Source organism: Heloderma suspectum, chromosome 2 (genome assembly GCF_057233095.1).
Source record: "Heloderma suspectum isolate Gila_16-S chromosome 2, 16-S_ref, whole genome shotgun sequence".
Lineage (NCBI taxonomy): Eukaryota > Metazoa > Chordata > Lepidosauria > Squamata > Helodermatidae > Heloderma > Heloderma suspectum.
Window position 1 is genome coordinate 259,136,267 of NC_139459.1, and position 19,010 is coordinate 259,155,276.

Genomic DNA, 19,010 nt, shown 5'->3' on the forward strand with positions numbered 1-19,010 from the left:
ATGGAGAACTTTACCTCTTTGAATTCCCTTCCACCAGTGCAACATTGGATATCACACAAATTAAAAAAAATACAGTAACTCAGCTTTTCCCAACCTGGTGCCCCCTCCAGATGTGCTGGGCCACAACTCCCAGAATCCCCAGCACATCTGGAGGGCACCAGGTTGGGGAAGGCTTCACTAACTCAATAAGAAAGACGACTTTTTTCCTGGCCTGAGCAAATGATCAGCTATCTTTCAATTTCTTCTCCCACAACTTTTGCTAGTTGCAAACACAAAGAAATAGGTAGAAAATGCCCAAATTAGTGTGCTTGATTTGCGTGATTAGCAAGTAACTGCATATTCGGCTGCCCAGGTTTGGGGATCTGAGGCTTGGCAATTCTAGCTGCATTAGCACCGAGATCTGTGCTTCTTGCTGACTCAGATCTTGCTCCTGTGCCTTTAACTGCAAGCTGGCACACACAGATCAGACATATGCCAGGAAAAGCTTCATTTCTGCATGCCAGGCAGCTGTTAATGGCACAGGAGCAGGGCCAGTAAAAAAAGTTGGCTTGGCAATCTCACTCACAAGGCATTATAGGTCCCCAGTGTGAGTTCCCTCTGTCAGCTCCTCATGTAGATGGTAGGGTGGGAGGAACATGGAGCTCCTCCAGGCCCTTCCAGACCAAGATGCAACTTCTGTCTTTGCAAGCAGCGCCAGCCCCAGGTTTCTGAGGGACTTGGGGGAGACATCCTCAGTGGGCCCCCTCCCTCAGTGAGCCCACCTTCTCACCGCCACTGTCACCAGCTGCTCTTGCTCCCCAGCCTCTTTCTCAACATGGCCACCACTTGCTTCCTCGACAGGTAGAGAGAGCCAGTGAGCAACCAGGCAGTGTTACCTTCCGCTCCTCCTCCTCACCCCCACCGTCATCCGGGCGACGGCAAGAGGCCGGCGAACAAGCAGGTTGCAACGGCGAAGAGGAGGAGCGAGTCCAGAGGGCTCTTGCCAGGGGGCCTCTGCCGAGGTGTCGGCCTTCAGCAGGTGCCCGACCATGCCTACCCTTGACACTGACCCTGTTCGCAAGGAACAAAAAAATTATGTTCCAACCCAATGCACCCAAAATCTCTCTGATGTCATATGCAGGGAGAACGTCCTTGTCCTTGTAGGAGCAGTTCTGGACACCAGGCCATGAGAACTCTCTTTAGGTCCTGGCCTTAAAAGGTTTCCTCTGCCATTAGATAGAATTTGGCTCCAAGTTTTCATTTCATTGTTGGCATTTACTGTTCTTGCTCTTGGCCCTGGCCAGCTCTTTGGCTTTACAAAGTATGTCTCTCAGAGGAGAAACAGTGCCCCACAGCCAACCATATCTCAAGGATTATCTAAGGAATAACTACTCTTTAATGAGCTTCCGTCATGCATTAAAAACGTGGCTGTTCAGGCAGGCATTTGGGGTGGGTTAGGGTATTTTAGAAAATGTTTTTATGGTAGAATTTTATTGTTTTAAACTGTTTTTATTGTATCTTGTACATCGCCCAGAGTAGCTGGGTGACCAGCCAGATGGGCGATTAATAAATTTAATAATAAATAAATAAAAAATACTAAGTCTGCAACGACAGCAGAGAGATCCCCTTTTGCGTTCTCATTAATATGCCAACCCTTGTTTGCCAAGATCTGATGTTTAAAAAACCATATTTTTTTCGGTGCTGTCGCTTTAATGAAAGTATCACTTGACAAAACCAACAGAAGAGAGAGACATTTGCAACCAATTATGTTATTGCTGATCAGTCAAATTGCATTGAAAATTACACGGTGAGGGTTTTTTCAGGACTGCTGATAAATTAACTGGCAGCCAAGCACGAAGATCCAGTATCAGGTTAAGACATTGAGTTGGTTTAATTTGAAACAGCCCCCCCACCCTGAAAAAGAACGTTTGTGGCAGGAGGCTAATGCCAGATACATGGCTGTTATTGCTGTATAGTGATAGCCAACATTACCAGAAGACAAACTTATGTGCCCTGAGACATCCCTTTACCCCTACGCTTCTCCCAATCAAAAGCAATAGCATTGCAACAGAGTCTAAATCAGAGTGGAATTTGGCTGTTTTTTGTGTAAAGTCATAGCTGTGGCTACTTTAAACTTCTGCTTTTACAAAATAGAAAATTATTTCTTACAACCACAAGAGGAAGTTGGTACTTCAGCATATAATTCAGAGGTTACCAAAGTGCTGGCTAACAATCAGTTTACAGGAGAATATTTGTTTACAGTTTGGCTCCTGGAGAAGGTAATGTAGCAAAATAGTGACATTTCTACCCCACGACAGATGCTCTTCTTGGGGGTTTATGCATAGCTCCATTTTCTTAATTAGTAGTGACATTTTCAGAAACTTGTTTGTGTGTGTGTGTGTGGAGACCCAATCAACTGATCTCATCAGAAAATAGTTTAATCAAATACATGGAAAAAGTTTTAAAAAATAGCATTCATATTCCAGATCCGAATTAAAAGGATACTGGAGAGGTGAGACTGATACATCCATGGCTGTTGTATATTCCATAGATTTCAAGTTACATGCTGATAAAATTTAAATTCAGGATAAATTGTGTAAATTTTTTTTTAAGTATGTAGATTTCCTTGTCCTTTTTTGGATAAACATTAAAGCATGCAAATCTTATATTGGCATTTGTGATCTGATATTGTGATATTGCTCCCCCCCCACACACACACACAGATACCTCCTGGAAAGACTCTTCCACTATTTTTATTTTGCATTAGGCAGAAAACCAGCCAGTGCACCTTTTCCAACATGGAAGTCCAATGGTGGGGCAATCCGTACCTGTTGAATATCTGCCTGTCAGGCAATTGTTAATGGCACAGTACCCCGCCAGACAAAAGGCGGCAGCTTAACTTAGCAGACGTGGCTGGCTGGTACAGTTGTGGGAATGAGAGATATGTGGATTAATTCCCATTTGAGCTGGACAAGCCCTAAAGTCAGGCAGGATAGGTGATGAAACATTTAGAGCAGAGATCATGGGGAAGGGCTGGACTTGTCATTTATGCATGATTGCCTTCAGGTCCAGCTTGCCAACCTGTATGAAAAAGAAGAAGTACTCTGAGCATGTGCAGTTTCACATTTCAAACTCACTTAAGTCCTGGCACCACCATGGCTGCAAGCAAGGCTGGTGCAAGCTCTCCCGTGTGCCGCTGCTGCCCCCACCCAGACCCCACCGCTGCCCCCACCATGCCTCTTCCTCCTTCCCGGCCCCCTACCGCATCTCCCACCCACCCTACCGCATCTCCCAACAACCCCCGCTGTGTCTCCCCCACCTCCCAGCCCGCTGATGTGTCTTGCCCCAGCCCCCCACCCACATCTCCCACCTACCTTGCCATTGCCACAGCTGCTGCTCTCTGAAGAGCTGTAAAAAGTGATCTCCAGGGACACACCCTCCCACAATGCCCAGCTCTGAGAAAGGACCCCTCAGAGCCAGGCATTTGGGCCTGGCTGGCTCTCTGCAGAGCCGCACCGGCCACTTTTTATGACCAACACGGTTCTTCCAAGAGTGAGCCTGACTGCCCACCCAGCAGCTTGCTCTGAAAGAATCCTCGGAGTCAGCCAGAGGGCAGGCAGTGGCTGCTCTGAAGAGCCCCTCTGGCCACTCTCCTACTGTGGTATTTGCCACAGCGGAAGAACAAGACCACCTGCGCTCTCTGCAGCACCCGCTGTAGTGCTGCTGGGCGGCAGCTTTGGACTGCTCTCCTGCAGTGGCATTTGGGGCCGGTGGGGCTCCCGGAGCACCCAGGCGCCCATCTGCTCAGTGGCACCTGCAAGGAGCCCTGCAGGGCTGGGGGGGTGGGGGGCAATGTTGCTCCTCCTGCTCCACCACCCGAGGCAGGAGGTTCACCCTGCCTCATGGGAGGGCTGGCCCCGGCTGCAGGAATACAATGGAGTTTGCTTCTGCTGCCCAGATACGAAACACATTTACTCGAGCACGGACAATATCTTTTTAAATGGAGCCAGTTACCTAGGGAGGTGGTGGGCTCTCCCACACTGGAGGCATTCAAGGTGAGGCTGGACAGCCATCTGCCGGGGAGCTCTGACTTACTGAGCAGGGGGTTGGACTCGATGGCCTTGTAGGCCCCTTCCAACCCCACTATTCTATGATTCTGTGAAAGTAGAAAGAATAAAATGAGCATTGGTAGCCATGTACATGCCTGTCCAACCACCCCCAACTATATTATATTATCTTAAATAATAAGAAAGGATGCTGAAATGATCAGCTTCAGCCCCAGTGGGAGCCCTGGACTGCGGGACCATTGCTGCACCACTGGAAGGAAGTCCTGCAGTTCCTGCTGTTTTTCTGTTGGGAAGGAGTGAGGCTGAAGAGCAGAGAAACACTCTAAAGATTCCAGGCTTCCAGAGGACACGGTAACCACTGTTTCCTGCTCCTGATATAGAGCGCTGTGTGGCTGCCTCTTACCTCTCTCGGATTAAGCATTTGCTACCAGAATACTGGCACAAGCCATCTCTTGTCCCGTTGTAAGAGGTTGCTGTGCGGAGTGTGAAATCATAGAACCCGAGGGCCAAAATAGAGATTACTTTAAATCTGTGTCTAGCAGCTACATCTTTTGTTCATTTTTACTCTAGAGTAGGGGGGCTGATCTGGATCTTAAAAGTCCCCTACCTCTCATGCTAGAGTCCCAATCTGAATTGGGGGTCCTGTGCCTAATCTATCATAAAAATCTGTTAACTGGACAGCAACAGTGGATACTGAGAGCCTTTTCAGTTGCGAAGTGACTTCGACAGCAATCCTATGGTCCCTGCAAGAGCATCCCAGGGACCATAGGTTTGCTTGAAAAATCCTTCCGAGCTTGGAGACAGCACTCCAACCTTGGAAGAGGGAGTCAGAGATCCCCCCCACGCCCCCTTGTGGCCAATACAAAGAGAACCACACTGGCTGCCTCTCTGAGGTCAGAAACTCTACCTCAGAGAGGGGGGAAAGGAGTCATTTGGGTGGGCGGGGAGGGGAGGAGACTGGTTACAAGTTGTCCTGAGCTTCTTCCAGCCTCCTTCCCTCCTGCTCCAAAGCACCCTTGCTAGATGGGCTAAAAAGCCCTTCTAGCAAAATCTGCAGGATGGGAGGACAGGGAAGGGGAGATACCTCCTGCCCTACATTGATCGGACGCCTCTGAGTTCAATAGAATTGCACCCTTATACTCTAGGCTTGGAAGGAAAAACATCTATCGCCTATTACTCAATGGACTAAAGATCTTACTGCTCTTGCTATGTTTGAGCGTATCTCCTACAACTGTCAAAGTCATATGGGCGCCTATTTAGATACATGGACTGCCTATATTAATGTATATTTTTGAAATGGAAATGTTAATCCTTTCCCCCCTCCTTATGGGGTTGTCCCCCCCTTTCTCTTTTCTCTTCTTCTTTTCCCTATATCAAAGGAGATGTTATTGATTACTGTATATTGATATTTTTCATGATATGAATTCCCCCTTCCCTTTTTTGCTTTTGTTTGTGTGGTGTTGTTATTCCTGTGTTGCAATGTATACATATGTTTTAATACTCTAGAGTAAAAATGAACAAAATACATAGTTGCTAGATACAGATTTAAAGTAATGTCTCTTTTGGCTCCTAGAGTTGGAAGTTAGAAAATTCCTCCAAATGTCTAGCTGAAATTTTTGTGAACCATTCAGACAGCTTTGGCTATTGGGCGGTATAGAAACAAACAAACAAACAAACAAGAAATCTACTCCCCTGCAATTTCCAGTCTTTGGTTCTAGTCCTGCCCTCTGGAGCAATAGAGAAGTCCATTCCATCTTCTGTGTTATAGCCCTTCAGAGAATGTGTATCTTGAAAGCTGTACTGCCGGATATTTTAATGCATGAGAAGCCACTGATGCCAAGTAATACTAATCACAGGTGGAGGTACAGCATCAAGGTGAATGGAGGTCCTGGGGTTGGCCCAATCTTATTTAAAAAGGCAGCAGGGGTGGGTTGGGGGAGAGACTTCCAAGAAATAGCTTCAAAACCCTGGCATCTACCATTTGTTTTGGAATGTGCTGACTTCTTGACAATGATACCAACTACTGAATATGAGAGAATCCTGAATTTCTTCCATTTGTGGGTGGGCCTCCCTTGTATGAGATACAAAGGCTGGACAGCTGAGGCTACTTGTGCTTTGATATTCTTGCCCTGTGCAGCTGCCAAGAATAAAGGGGAAAGCATAATAGTTTTTTCTCCTGCTTCTCTGAGCAGTGGCAAATATAGGGCAGCTTTGGCAGAGCCAGTTACCTCTGGAGGAGAATGCTGGAGAGGCATTGTTTTCTCTCTAAGCATCCATCTCAGAGATGCATCAGTCAGACAGGTACAGCAGCAAGCTCTCAGGCAATGCAAGTTCCAAAGCAACGCGAGTCCGTGTTTCAGATCTCACCCAAGAGTGATGGGCCTCTAATTAGAGAGAACTGTCCAGTCAGTCAATGAGTTACTTCAGAGTAGATTGAAGAGACACTGCTCAGAGAATTGTCCACTTAATCAAGCTCAGTTTTGACCACTGTAACGAAAACTCTAATAATGACACCTCAGAGCTGTTCTGTCTACTTGGCTACTACACCATCTATAGTCGCAAGTGCAGTTATACCTTTTCCTTATTCAAGCAGAGGGCTTCACATGCAACCCATATAGTGTCTTTATTTATGGTGAGAATGTGAGCATCACACTTATCTTCACACACTTAAAGTTAAAACCTAGGTGTTTGGGTAAACTGGTAGCTTAATGTTCCAGAGAGTTAATTACAGGCAGAACAAAGAGAGGTAGAAAAGGCAACGACAATATCAAACATCACTCTGAGAGGCAAAGGTGGTAAACAAACAAACAAAGAACTGAGATTTGGTACATATTCGAATGCTATAGTCTTCTCATAAGTGAATTTGGAGGGCAGCTATCTCTAACAATGTTCTATTACACCCACTTTTCCCACTCAGTTGTTATCAAATTCTACAGCCCATTGTTACAGTTGTTGTTGTTCAGTCGTGTCCGACTCTTCATGACCCCATGGACCATAGCATGCCAGGCCTTCCTGTCCTGCGCTCTCTCCCGGAGTGTGCTCAAGTTCATATTCATTGCATCGGTGATGCTATCTAGCCATCTCATCCTCTGCCGTCCCCTTCTCCTTTTGCCTTCAGTCTTTCCCAGCATCAGGGTCTTTTCCAGAGAGTTTTCTCTTCGCATTAGGTGGCCAAAATATTTGAGCTTCAGCTTCAGTATCTGTCCTTCCAATGAGCACTCAGGGTTGATTTCCTTTAGTGTGGACTGATTGGACCTCCTTGCAGTCCAGGGGACTCGTAAGAGACTTCTCCAGCACCACAGTTCGAAAGCATCAATTCTTCGGTGCTCAGCCTTCCTTATAGTCCAGCTCTCACAGCCATACATTACTACTGGGAAAACCGTAGCTTTGATTAGACGGACCTTCGTCGGCAAGGTGATGTCTCTGCTTCTTACTATGCTGTCTAGGGTGGCCATAGCTTTCCTCCCAAGGAGCAAGCGTCTTTTAATTTCATGGCTACAGTCACCGTCTGCGGTGTTTTAAAGTGTTTTAAAGTAATACTGGCTTGTAATTTCAGACCTTGTGGATGTGGCAAAAACATCCACATAGATGTTACAAAAATGAGAAGTGTTGAAAATTAGGTTTGTAGCCTCCCTTTATCTGAAGTACAAAGAACAGCAGCAGCATTGGCCTAACCTAACTGATGACCATGTTATTGTTCAATAAACGAGGTTTTGGTTTTGTCACAGAATTAAGATCCAAGCTTAATTCTTTACAGAGCTTTCCCTTTCTTGCTTTTCTACTGCATAACCTCCAGGTGGTGCTGTGCTATAGCAGAATATTGCAATTACACAAGTAGGAAAATACCTTTTCCTTCGCTTTCAGAAATAATACCCCATTTCCCCCACTCTTAAAAAACCTGGGAAATTGCTCTTAGGGCACAATCCTATGGCTGCTAGACAGCCATAGAATTGTTCAGTTTCCAGTGCAGAAGTGCTGGTATGATTCTTCCTATGCATTGTCCGGCCTCCCCCTCCCCCAAGTCCTGTGGCTAGACAGCCGAAATCGGCCATCTAGTCGTGAATGCAGGGTGGCCGGAGCACAGAGAAGATCCCTGTCAGGGTGGAGACTGAGCCCATAGAATCCCAGAGTAGTTCTGATTCTGAGGAAGAGGAGCCACTCCTGGGAGAGGCACGCGCTCATCTTTCCCAGGGCCAACAGCTGACAGAGATTCCTCCCACTGGCATTCCTAGCTTAGATAGCAGTCCTGGGAGTGACAGAGCATGGGAAGCAGACTTGCTGGACGCACGACGCTGACGCAGGGAGTGGTGCCAAATGGAGGGCGCGGAAAGGAGGCATAATGCCCAGTTGGCGTGCAAACAACGGTTGCGCCCAGAGGATCCAAGGGAAAAGGGGAGGGACTCTCCCTAGCCCATAAGTTCAGGATCTGCCAGTGATTCCCTTTCAAACGGGGACCAACTGTTCCAACTTAGGGCATAGGTACTCTGCTGCTCATATCTAGTTGCTAACAGAGAGTTGTTGAGTTGTAAAAGAGGAATAAAGTTTTGAAAAGAATCCTTTTGTCTGTGTCTGGACTTGGCTACTGGATTAGACTGAGAGAGGCCTCCAAGGAGCCCTTGACAATCCCCTCCGTACTCCGCCCGCCCTGCATTGGATAGGCCTCTGAGTTCAGAGGTAGCTGCCTATCCCGATAGGATTGCTCCCTCCTAGCTTTTCCACACAAGACATTCATTGTGCACTCATGATTCCTTATTCATGATTGTTTTCAGATTTGTTAGATGATGTTGTGATCCTCCACTTGCACTTGTTTTTTAAGAACACTTTCCCAGGGGTTTTTAGAGCAGGGAAAATAGGTTCACAATTGCAACCCTATCCTACCCAGGTTTATATTTTAATTTTGTTTTTTTAAAATTCCAATATTAGGTACAATTTCAGCCCTCATCAAGATGTTTGGGGTTCAGAACAAACTGAAATCTGAATTTGAGTTGGATTAGTAAGATGGACCCCTTCATGGATCACTGCCTTGTTGTGGCGAAGGGGCTTGCATAACTCAGTGAAGCCATAAGCTATGCCGTGCAGGGCCACCCAAGACAGACAGGTCATGGTGGAGAGTTCTGACAAAATGTGGTCCATTGGAGAAGGAAATGGCAACCCACTCCAGTATTCTTGCCAAGAAAACCCCATGGAACGTATCACAAGGCTAAAAGATATGACGCCGGAATATGAGCCCCTCAGGTTGGAAGGTGTCCAATATACTACTGGGGAAGGGCAGAGGGAATTTCCAAGTAGCGCCAGAAAGAGTGAAGCAGCTGGGCCAAAGCCGAAAGGACACTCAGCTGTGGATGTGTCTGGTGGTGAAAAGAAAGTCCGATGCTGTAAAGAACAATATTGTTTAGGAACCTGGAATGTCAGATCAATGAATCAAGGTAAGCTGGAGGTGGTCAAACATGAGATGGCAAGATTGAACATCGACATCTTGGGAATCAGTGAACTACAATGGACAAGCATGGGTGAATTTAATTCAGGTGACCATTATATCTACTACTGTGGGCAAGAATCCCGTAGAAGAAATGGAGTAGCACTCATAGTCAACAAAAGGGTAGGAAAAGCAGTACTGGGGTACAATCTCAAAAACGATAGAATGATCTCAGTACGAATCCGAGGCAAACCATTCAACATCACAGTAATTCAAGTCTATGCCCCAACCACTGAGGCCGAAGAAGCTGAGGTTGATCGGTTCTATGGAGACCTACAACACCTTCTAGAACTAACACCAAAAAAAGATGTCCTATTCATCATAGGGGATTGGAATGCTAAAGTAGGAAGTCAAGAAATAACCAGGATAACAGGCAAGCATGGCCTTGGTGTACAAAATGAAGCAGGACAAAGGCTAATAGAATTTTGCCAAGAGAACATGCTGATCATAGCAAACACTCTTTTCCAACAGCACAAGAGGCGACTCTACACATGGACATCACCAGATGGTCAATATCGAAATCAGATTGATTATGTTCTTTGCAGCCAAAGATGGAGAAGCTCTATAGAAGCTCTATAAAACAAGACCTGGAGCTGACTGTGGCTCAGATCATGAGCTTCTTATCGCAAAATTTTGGCTTAAATTGAAGAACGTAGGGAAAACCACTAAACCATTCAGGTATGACCTAAATCATATCCCTTATGAATATACAGTGGAGGTGACAAATAGATTTAAGGGATTAGACCTGATAGACAGAGTGCCTGAGGAACTATGGATGGAGGTCCGTAACATTGTTCAGGAGGCAGCAACGAAATCCATCCCAAAGAAAAAGAAATGCAAGAAAGCCAAGTGGCTGTCTGATGAGGCTTTACAAGTAGCTCACGAAAGAAGGGAAGCGAAAAGCAAGGGAGAAAGGGGAAGATAGACTCAACTGAATGCAGAGTTCCAGAGAATAGCAAGGAGAGACAAGAAGGCCTTCTTAAATGAACAATGCAAAGAAATTGAGGAAAACAACAGACTGGGAAAGACTAGAGATCTCTTCAAGAAAATCACAGATATCAAGGGAACGTTTTGTGCAAAGACGGGCATGATAAAGGACAAAGAAGGCCGGGACCTAACAGAAGCAGATGAGATTAAGAAGAGGTGGAAAGAATACACAGAAGAACTATACAGGAAAGATCTGAATGTCCCTGATAGCCATGATAGTGTGGTCACTGAACTTGAGCCAGACATCCTCGAGAGTGAAGTCAAGTGGGCCTTAGGAAGCATTAGTAACAACAAAGCTAGCGGAGATGACAGTATTCCAGCTGAGCTATTTAAAATCCTAAAAGATGGTGCTGTTAAAGTGCTGTACTCATTATGCCAACAAATTTGGAACACTGAACAGTGGCCACAAGACTGGAAAAGGTCAGTTTACATTCCAATTCCAAAGAAGGGCAACGCCAAAGAGTGTTCAAACTACCGTACAATTGCACTCATTTCACATGCCGGCAAGGTGATGCTCAAAATCCTACAAGCTAGGCTTCAGCAGTATGTGAACCGAGAACTACCAGAAGTACAAGCTGGGTTTCAAAGAGGCAGAGGAACTAGAGATCCAATCACCAACATTCGCTGGATCATGGAGAAAGCAAGAGAATTCCAGAAAAATGTCTATTTCTGCTTCATTGACTATGCTAAAGCCTTTGATTGTGTGGATCACAACAAACTGTGGCAAATCCTTAAAGAGATGGGAGTACCAGACTGCCTTACCTGTCTCCTGAGAAACCTGTACGAGGGACAAGAAGCAACAATAAGAACCGGACATGGAACAACTGATTGGTTCAAAATTGGGAAAAGAGTATGACAAGGCTGTATATTGTTGCCCTGCTTATTTAATTTATATGCAGAGTACATCATGAGAAACGCCGGGTTGGATGAATCATAGGTCGGAATTAAGATTGCTGGGAGAATTATCAACAACCTCAGATAAGCAGACGATACCACCCGAATGGCAGAAAGCGAACAGGATCTAAAGAGCCTCTTGTTGAGGGTGCAAGTGGAGAGTGCAAAAGCTGGTTTGAAACTCAACAATAAAAAAACTAAAATCATGGCATCTGGCCCCATCACTTCCTGGCATATAGAAGGGGAAGAAATGGAAGCAGTGGCAGATTTTATTTTCTTGGGTTCCAAGATCACCGTAGACGGTGACTGTAGCCACGAAATTAAAAGACGCTTGCTCTTTGGGAGGAAAGCTATGGCAAACCTAGACAGCATAGTAAGAAGCAGAGACATCACCTTGCCGACAAAGGTTCGTATAATCAAAGCTATGGTTTTCCCAGTAGCAATGTATGGCTGTGAGAGCTGGACTATAAGGAAGGCTGAGCGCTGAAGGATCGATGTTTTCGAACTGTGGTGCTGGAGAAGACTCTTACGAGTCCCCTGGACTGCAAGGAGGTCCAATCAGTCAATCCTAAAGGAAATCAACCCTGACTGCTCATTGGAAGGACAGATACTGAAGCTGAAGCTCAAATATTTTGGCCACCTAATGCGAAGAGAAAACTCCCTGGAAAAGACCCTGATGCTGGGAAAGACTGAAGGCAAAAGGAGAAGGGGACGGCAGAGGATGAGATGGCTAGATAGCATCACCGATGCAATGAATATGGACTTGAGCATGCTCCGGGAGAGAGCGCAGGACAGGAAGGCCTGGCGTGCTATGGTCCATGGGGTCACGAAGAGTCGGACATGACTGAACAACAACAACAGCAACAAGTAAGATGGAATTCTTGAAAACTGGAGCTGAAATAAGTGCAACTTGCGTTGAGGTTTAAGTTTTTAAACATTATTTTTAGCATATTTTCTTTGCAGCCCACTTTTTGCTTACCTCTTCTGTATCCCCTCGGCTGTGTACCTTGTAAAATAAACATCTCTGCTTGTTTTACTATGCTTGGGCTTCTAAGTGCTATTTGCTTTGTGGGTGCCAGACTGAGGCAAAATAACTCCTCTTTGCTTTTGGGGCTAATGAAACCTTATTTTTTTTTCTGCCGGATTCTCCAAGTCTGGAGTGTGATCCCCAGCTACATGGAAAATAGAGGCAGTATAGCCCAAGAGAGGAGCTGGTTTGAAGGTCTGAGTTTCTCTAACAACCAGATAGAGAACAAGTAGTTAGTGCTCGGTAGTCACTTTTTGGTGGAGTGCAAAAGGAGCCGCTGCTAAACCAACCTGTGGCTCTGAATCAATGTGGGCTTTTAAAACACAACTTTGGGTGTTTGGAGGTAGCCACAGCAAAGAAACAGCCACGTCTAAACCACGGGCAGGACCCAGAGAGTAATATCCAATATTAGTCCTGCATAGAGTAGGCCCATTGAAATGAATGGCACCAAAGTTAGTCATAACCAAATTAAGTCTCTTTCATTTCAATGGGTCTATTCTATGTAAGACTAATGTTGGATACCATCCAGAGAGTCTGAGTTGCTACTAGCAGCAACAATAAACAATATATGGGCCCTACTTAATGTTTAAACATTTTTAAAGGGTATCTGCAATGTAAAATTCAGAGGCCAGAAATAATTCCTGAGCAGATGTGGAAAGAAAAGGCCACATGGTGTAGGAAGGCACCTAGTGTTCTTTGGCTCATTTATCCCCTGTTATGGTGGCTTTGTTGTTGTTGTTGATGATGAAAGGGTTCATAAGAACATAAGAGCCATGGGAAGCCCACATGATTGCAATGGCAAGCTCCCACTTGTGTTCTCCAGCAACTCCAGTGTACAAAGGTATACTGCCTTTGATACTGGAGGTAGCATATAGCCATCATGGCTAGTAGCCATTTGATAGCCTTATCCTCCATTCATTTGTCTAATCCCCTTAAAAAAAAAAAACCTTTAAAGGGTAAAACCCAATTTTACATGGTCACGGAGAACCAGATAATATGAGATCACGTGCCAGCATGTTTATTCCTTCCACTTTTGACCGAAGTAAGGGAGGCTTGGGCCCAGGGCTGACCCAAAGGGCATTTTGGTGTTTGAGATTGAAAACACAAGCAACCCACAGTAGTAGCAGTAGTAATCATTTTGGTGCTGGTGCTGCTAATAAATTAACTACAAGTTCTTTCCCTTCAACATTGCTTGCAATCTGTCATCTGAGGCAGCCATTTAATTCTGTCTAATGGTACTGTTGGCCTTCCTTCGGACATACATTTAAAACACCAGAAATTGGTGGTTTTTTTAAAAAAAAGTAATAATAATAATAATAATAAGATGATGATGATGATGTTCTTGTATGTGTGGTGGTTGAGCTCCTAGCACAGAAGCACATTTGGGACATGTGTCCTTCCACTAAATTCCAATAACCTACTTGACATGACAGAAAAGGGGCCCACAGCTTTCATCATGATAAGTGAATGTCTGAAGCCATTTTTTTGGCTCAGTATTGCTAATGGGAGGAGTGTTTTTTCCCAAGCACCGACTGCATCCTGCTCACGTCTATCAACTTTTCCAGTGGATGTTGGATTTTATTACTCAGTGGCCTTGTTTGTTTTTTCATTATCCCAATCTTGTGAAGTGAATTGAGCCTGATAAGAGTGATGTCTGGAACCTCATGTGTCTACAGTCTGACAAGATGGAGTGGAAGACAAATATCACTGGCTTTTAACTTTGAAGTGTTTTGTCAGAACAGGTAGCTGAGTTCAAGCACCTCTTTGGGGGAAGAAAGCTTGACACCCCCCCACCCCTGCACACACAGTGTCCTGAAGAAAGCATGTGCATCCTTCTTACTTGATTGATGGCACTGCAGTTTACCCTTGAACTCACACACTATTGGAAAAGCATGTATCAGCTTTAAGGTTTCTAGAGGTGTTTTCACACATTTGGCTTCAATCAGATTGTCTTTAAATCAGCCTGCAAGCAAACATGTACAAGTCTGCCATGTACATGGCAGAATGCAGGGGGTCTCAAAGCAAGGACCACTGTAGATGGCCAGAGGACTGTATTGCAGCTACCAGTGGTCATGTGAATCAAGGGGCCAAATAGGGGTGGTCCTATAAAGTTTCTGAAGGCGACTGGACCTGTAGTCTGAGGAGCTGCTTTTTCAGGTAGATCGAGTAGCTCCCTTCTTCCCAGCTTGACTACGTTTGCCTCCATACCGCCAGCCCTAGCATAGGGTCTAATTCTCTTCTGCTCCTTATTCACGATATCTCAATATAGCACAGCTGGTGACGGAAAGGGAAAATTGAAACTGGTGCAAGATGTGGCAGCCAGACAGATAACCAGTATGACTCTAGTTTTAAATGATCTCCACTGGCTTCCAGTTTGGTTTTGACCTATAAAGACCTAAGTGGCATAATATCTAAAGAACGTCCTTCTCTCATATAATCCTTCTTGTCAGTTAAGATCATCTCCTGAGGTCCTTTCTGAAAGCCCCTGGTTTACGAGGTTATGTGGGTGGCTACTGGAGAGAGGGCCTTTTCTGTGGTGGCACCCTTTTTGTAGAACTCTCTCTCCCTAGATATGTTTGTCTGGAGCCTTTCTTATTATATTTTAGGCTCCGGATGCAGTCTGTCCTGTTCTCCCAAGCCTTAAATAGTGCTTAGATCCTTTTGCGGCTTTTATCTGCTGTTTTATCTACTTGTTATTTTATTGAAGTTTGTCAATTTTGTTTCTACATTTTTATTGTATTTTTGTTTTGTAAGCTGTCATGAGGGCTTTTTAAGGTGAAAGGTGGGGGTTTTAAACATATTATTTTGATAGATAGATACATAGATAGATAGATAGATCTAGAACTTTTTAGCACCATCTGTGAAAATGGTCCCAGGGCCCAGTATTGTGGACATCATGGACGTCGCCATGTGCTTGCCTTGGGAGTAAACAGGATTGATTTACATGGAGGTGCCATTTCTGTGAACTGCTGCCTCCATGTGGGTGCTGTACACATGACAGCCATGTACACATGACAGCTCTGATTTCTGTGATGGCGGTGGCTCACAAAAGCGCTGTTGTCATGGTGCAGTTTCTTCTACAGTATGCATGTGGTGATGCATGCTCATACCAGTGGTACCTCCATGTAAATGCAGCTTGATCACGAATGAGAGTGTAGCCCTGTCCATCCCATGACAACTGAATGGGGCCACCAGTCCTTAAGAGTGTTTTCCTATGTGAAGCTGGATTTTAAAAAAAAAATCAAGGTCAAATAGAACAAATAATCTGAACTGATATATAATTACATTATTAAATGTTATTAAAGACATTCTGGATTCTCAATGGTTTTCAAATGGCATCAATTTTGAGTATTTTTTAAAGGAACTGACATCATAGTACCTCCTAAAATATATATCCAATAGAAACATATCTGGAATAAAAATAAAACAAAGTAAGCCATGCTGGTTCATATGAAAAATGCCAAAACCCAGGCATACCTTTCTTAGGACCAACCAAATAGGCACAACATTATGGACAAGCTTTCAAAATCTCCAGATCTCTTGATCAAGCAAAATGTTACAGATAGCTTGCTCACAGTTTTGTGCCTATTTGGTTGATCCTAATAAAAATATTTGGGTAGTATCCAGTGCTGGCAATCCACCAACACTAAACATGTGCTAGTGGGAATGACTGCTAGCGCAATGGGAAGCTAATGCAACTCAGGAAACTAGCCAAAACTTCTGGAATAGGTGAAGTCAGATCGTGCTTATCAATGGGACCTTCTCCAACTGGGGAGAGGTAACGAGTGGGGTACCACAGGGCTCAGTCCTGGGCCCAGTGCTCTTCAACGTTTGTATTAATGACTTGGAGGAGGAGGTGCAGGGAATGCTGAAAAAATTTGCAGATGACACAAAATTGGGCGGGATAGCTAATACTTTGGAAGACAGAAACAAAATTCAAAGTGATCTTGATAGACTGGAGCGCTGGGCAGAAAACAACAGAATGACATTTAATAGGGATAAATGCCAAGTTCTGCACCTAGGAAAAAGAAACCAAATGCACAGTTACAAGATGGGGGATACGTGGCTCAACAGCACTACAAGCGAGAAGGATCTTGGAATTGTTGTCGATCACAAGCTGAATATGAGCCAACAATGTGATGTGGCTGCAAAAAAGGCAAATGCTATTTGGGGCTGCATTAATAGAAGCATAGCTTCCAAATCCCGGGAAGTACTAGTTCCCCTCTACTCAGCACTGGTTAGGCCTCATCTGGAGTACTGTGTCCAGTTCTAGGCACCATACTTTAAGAAGGATGCAGACAAACTGGAGAGGGTTCAGAGGAGGGCAACAAAGATGATCAGGGGACTGGAAACAAAGCCCTATGAAGAGAGACTGAAAGAACTGGGCATGTTTAGCCTTGAGAAGAGAAGAGTGAGGGGAGATAGGATAGCGCTCTTCAAGTACTTGAAAGGTTGTCACAGAGAGGAAGGCCAGGATCTCTTCTTGATCATCCCAGAGTGCAGGACACGGAATAATGGGCTCAAGTTACAGGAAGCCAGATTCCGTCTGAACATCAGGAAAAACTTCCTGACTGTAAGAGCAATACGACAATGGAACCAATTACCTGGAGAGGTGGTGGGCTCTCCCACACTGGAGGCCTTCAAGATGAGGCTGGACAGCCATTTGTCAGGGATGCTCTGACTTGGATTCCTGCATTGAGCAGGGCGTTGGACTCGATGGCCTTGTAGGCCCCTTCCAATCCTACTATTCTATGATTCTAAGCTCCTACTGCTGAAATTCTCTTTTACTATACTAAAAAAAATGAAATGTTGTAATCTTTAACAGGAATAGCACAGTAATAACACTGAGGGAAGTGTTTTCTCGTCCTTGGCTTCTACAGCGTCAGAGAGCAGCACAACTTTTCTTTCCTGGTGCTTGAATGGATGCCTGATTGCAACAACTAACAAGGATGCAGAGAATCCTGCCTTGGCCTACAGAAGGCATCACTTGCTGGCACATGGTACACAAGCAGAGAAGAATGTTTACAGAGCGCCAGCACAAGGGAGCAGTTTCAGTGCAGCTGACAGACAGATTGTTGCACATTTTGTTTGGTGTCAGTGTCGATGTGGACTGGGGCCTGGGAGCAATGTGGCAGCGCTTACCTAGTCTGGTTTTGCTCTTATTTTCAGGTCCTTACTGTCGCCTCCAAGTCTTTCTTCTTCTTCCTTAGCAGGATAAAGAAGCGCCCAGTTGGCTGAAGAGGCTTATCAGCTCTGACTGTCTGGGTGTTAACAATCTATTTGCCTAAGTACCTGTCACATTCACATGTCCGGTTGCCTTTGTAATTCGCTATATTTGTCTGAACATTTCCCCACCCACTCAGCATTGAGGGGGAAAGAGCCTCTCAGCCCTCCCCGAGTTGGTGTTGCCACCATTCTGGGGTTATACCTAATTGCTGCCAAAGAGAAAACCAAGCTCCACTCGCTGTCCTTATTTGGGCACTTCCTTATCCCACATACAGCTCCTAGAAAGCAACCTCATGGACACTAAGGCTGCAACCCTGTGTTTCATTAAATAAAGGAGTTTAAAAAAAAGAAGAAAAAGACTGGCATTGAAATCAACGGGATTTAGGTGTGCAGGATTGCAAAAAGCAGCTTATGGCAAATGAGCCAGATGACCTGCTTGTAGGGTGGCCAGGTGCCCTCTTTTACAGAGGACAGTACTCCATTTGAAGAGCTGCCAGAGGACCGTGCTGTATTTGAATGGCTATCCTGTCCTTTTCCCGTTTAAAAATATTGTACCATAAGAACGGTTGCCCATAACCAGTTAGAACCTGGACAGCAGACTGAGACAGCAGACACAGGTCACCTGGTCACAGTCTCTGCATTGATATACATAAATTAGCATATGCAAATTTTATGCAGGTCATTCTCCTCTTTTTGTCCTCTTTTTGGGGGATTCTCAAGAGGCTTCTCTACTCACCACAAAAAAAAGGGAACCCCCAAAAGCCTGTTGGATATATGGATCAGCTCCCTCCCACACCATTGGCTGTGCTGATAATAGAAGGCAATGCTATTTTTTTAGGATGGCTACAGGAATGTTTTCCAAACCTTTGATTCTTCAGGCACAGATGTCATGTGTTCCCCACCTGCTTTATATTAAATCTGGAAACATATTTCACATTAATATGTATTTTTTTCAATCAGCTTCTATTAGGGCAGGCAACCTGTCTGCCCTCCAGACTTTTTAAATTATAACTCCTATCTGCTCTAGCCAGCAAGATCAATGGTAAGGGATTATGGGAGTTGTAGTCCAAAACATCTGGAGGGCACTGGGCTGCCCACCCCTGCCATAGGGCATAATTTTGCTTCCACAGTCTTTAATGAGATTCTGGAGCAGGTCTTTATTGTTTCTAAGGGAAGCGGTAGAGCTTACCATCTGGGAACAGTAGAATGCATGCACAGAGTTTTGTGAACCATTCTTATATTAAAATGCATACAGAACATCTCGAAATACTGAAAATCTCCTGTTTTTCTATATATTGACCTTGTATAGTCTCCTATGATATTCCTCTATGAAGGTTTGCTGTATTGCCTTCAA

The 19,010-nt window shown here is 44.9% G+C and overlaps 1 long non-coding RNA gene across 1 annotated transcript in view; it reads right to left on the reverse strand.

Annotated features, from left to right (window-relative positions):
- Positions 1 to 1,544: 1,544 nt before the first annotated feature.
- The window catches only part of LOC146354452 (uncharacterized), a 32,765-nt gene continuing 15,299 nt past the window's right edge, over positions 1,545 to 19,010 (reverse strand). Inside the window, exons 2-3 of the long non-coding RNA XR_014788399.1 lie at positions 3,994 to 4,135; positions 1,545 to 3,060 (exon numbers count right to left, since the gene is read on the reverse strand). This is a non-coding gene — a long non-coding RNA (uncharacterized LOC146354452). The remainder of the gene's footprint in view (positions 3,061 to 3,993; positions 4,136 to 19,010) is intronic.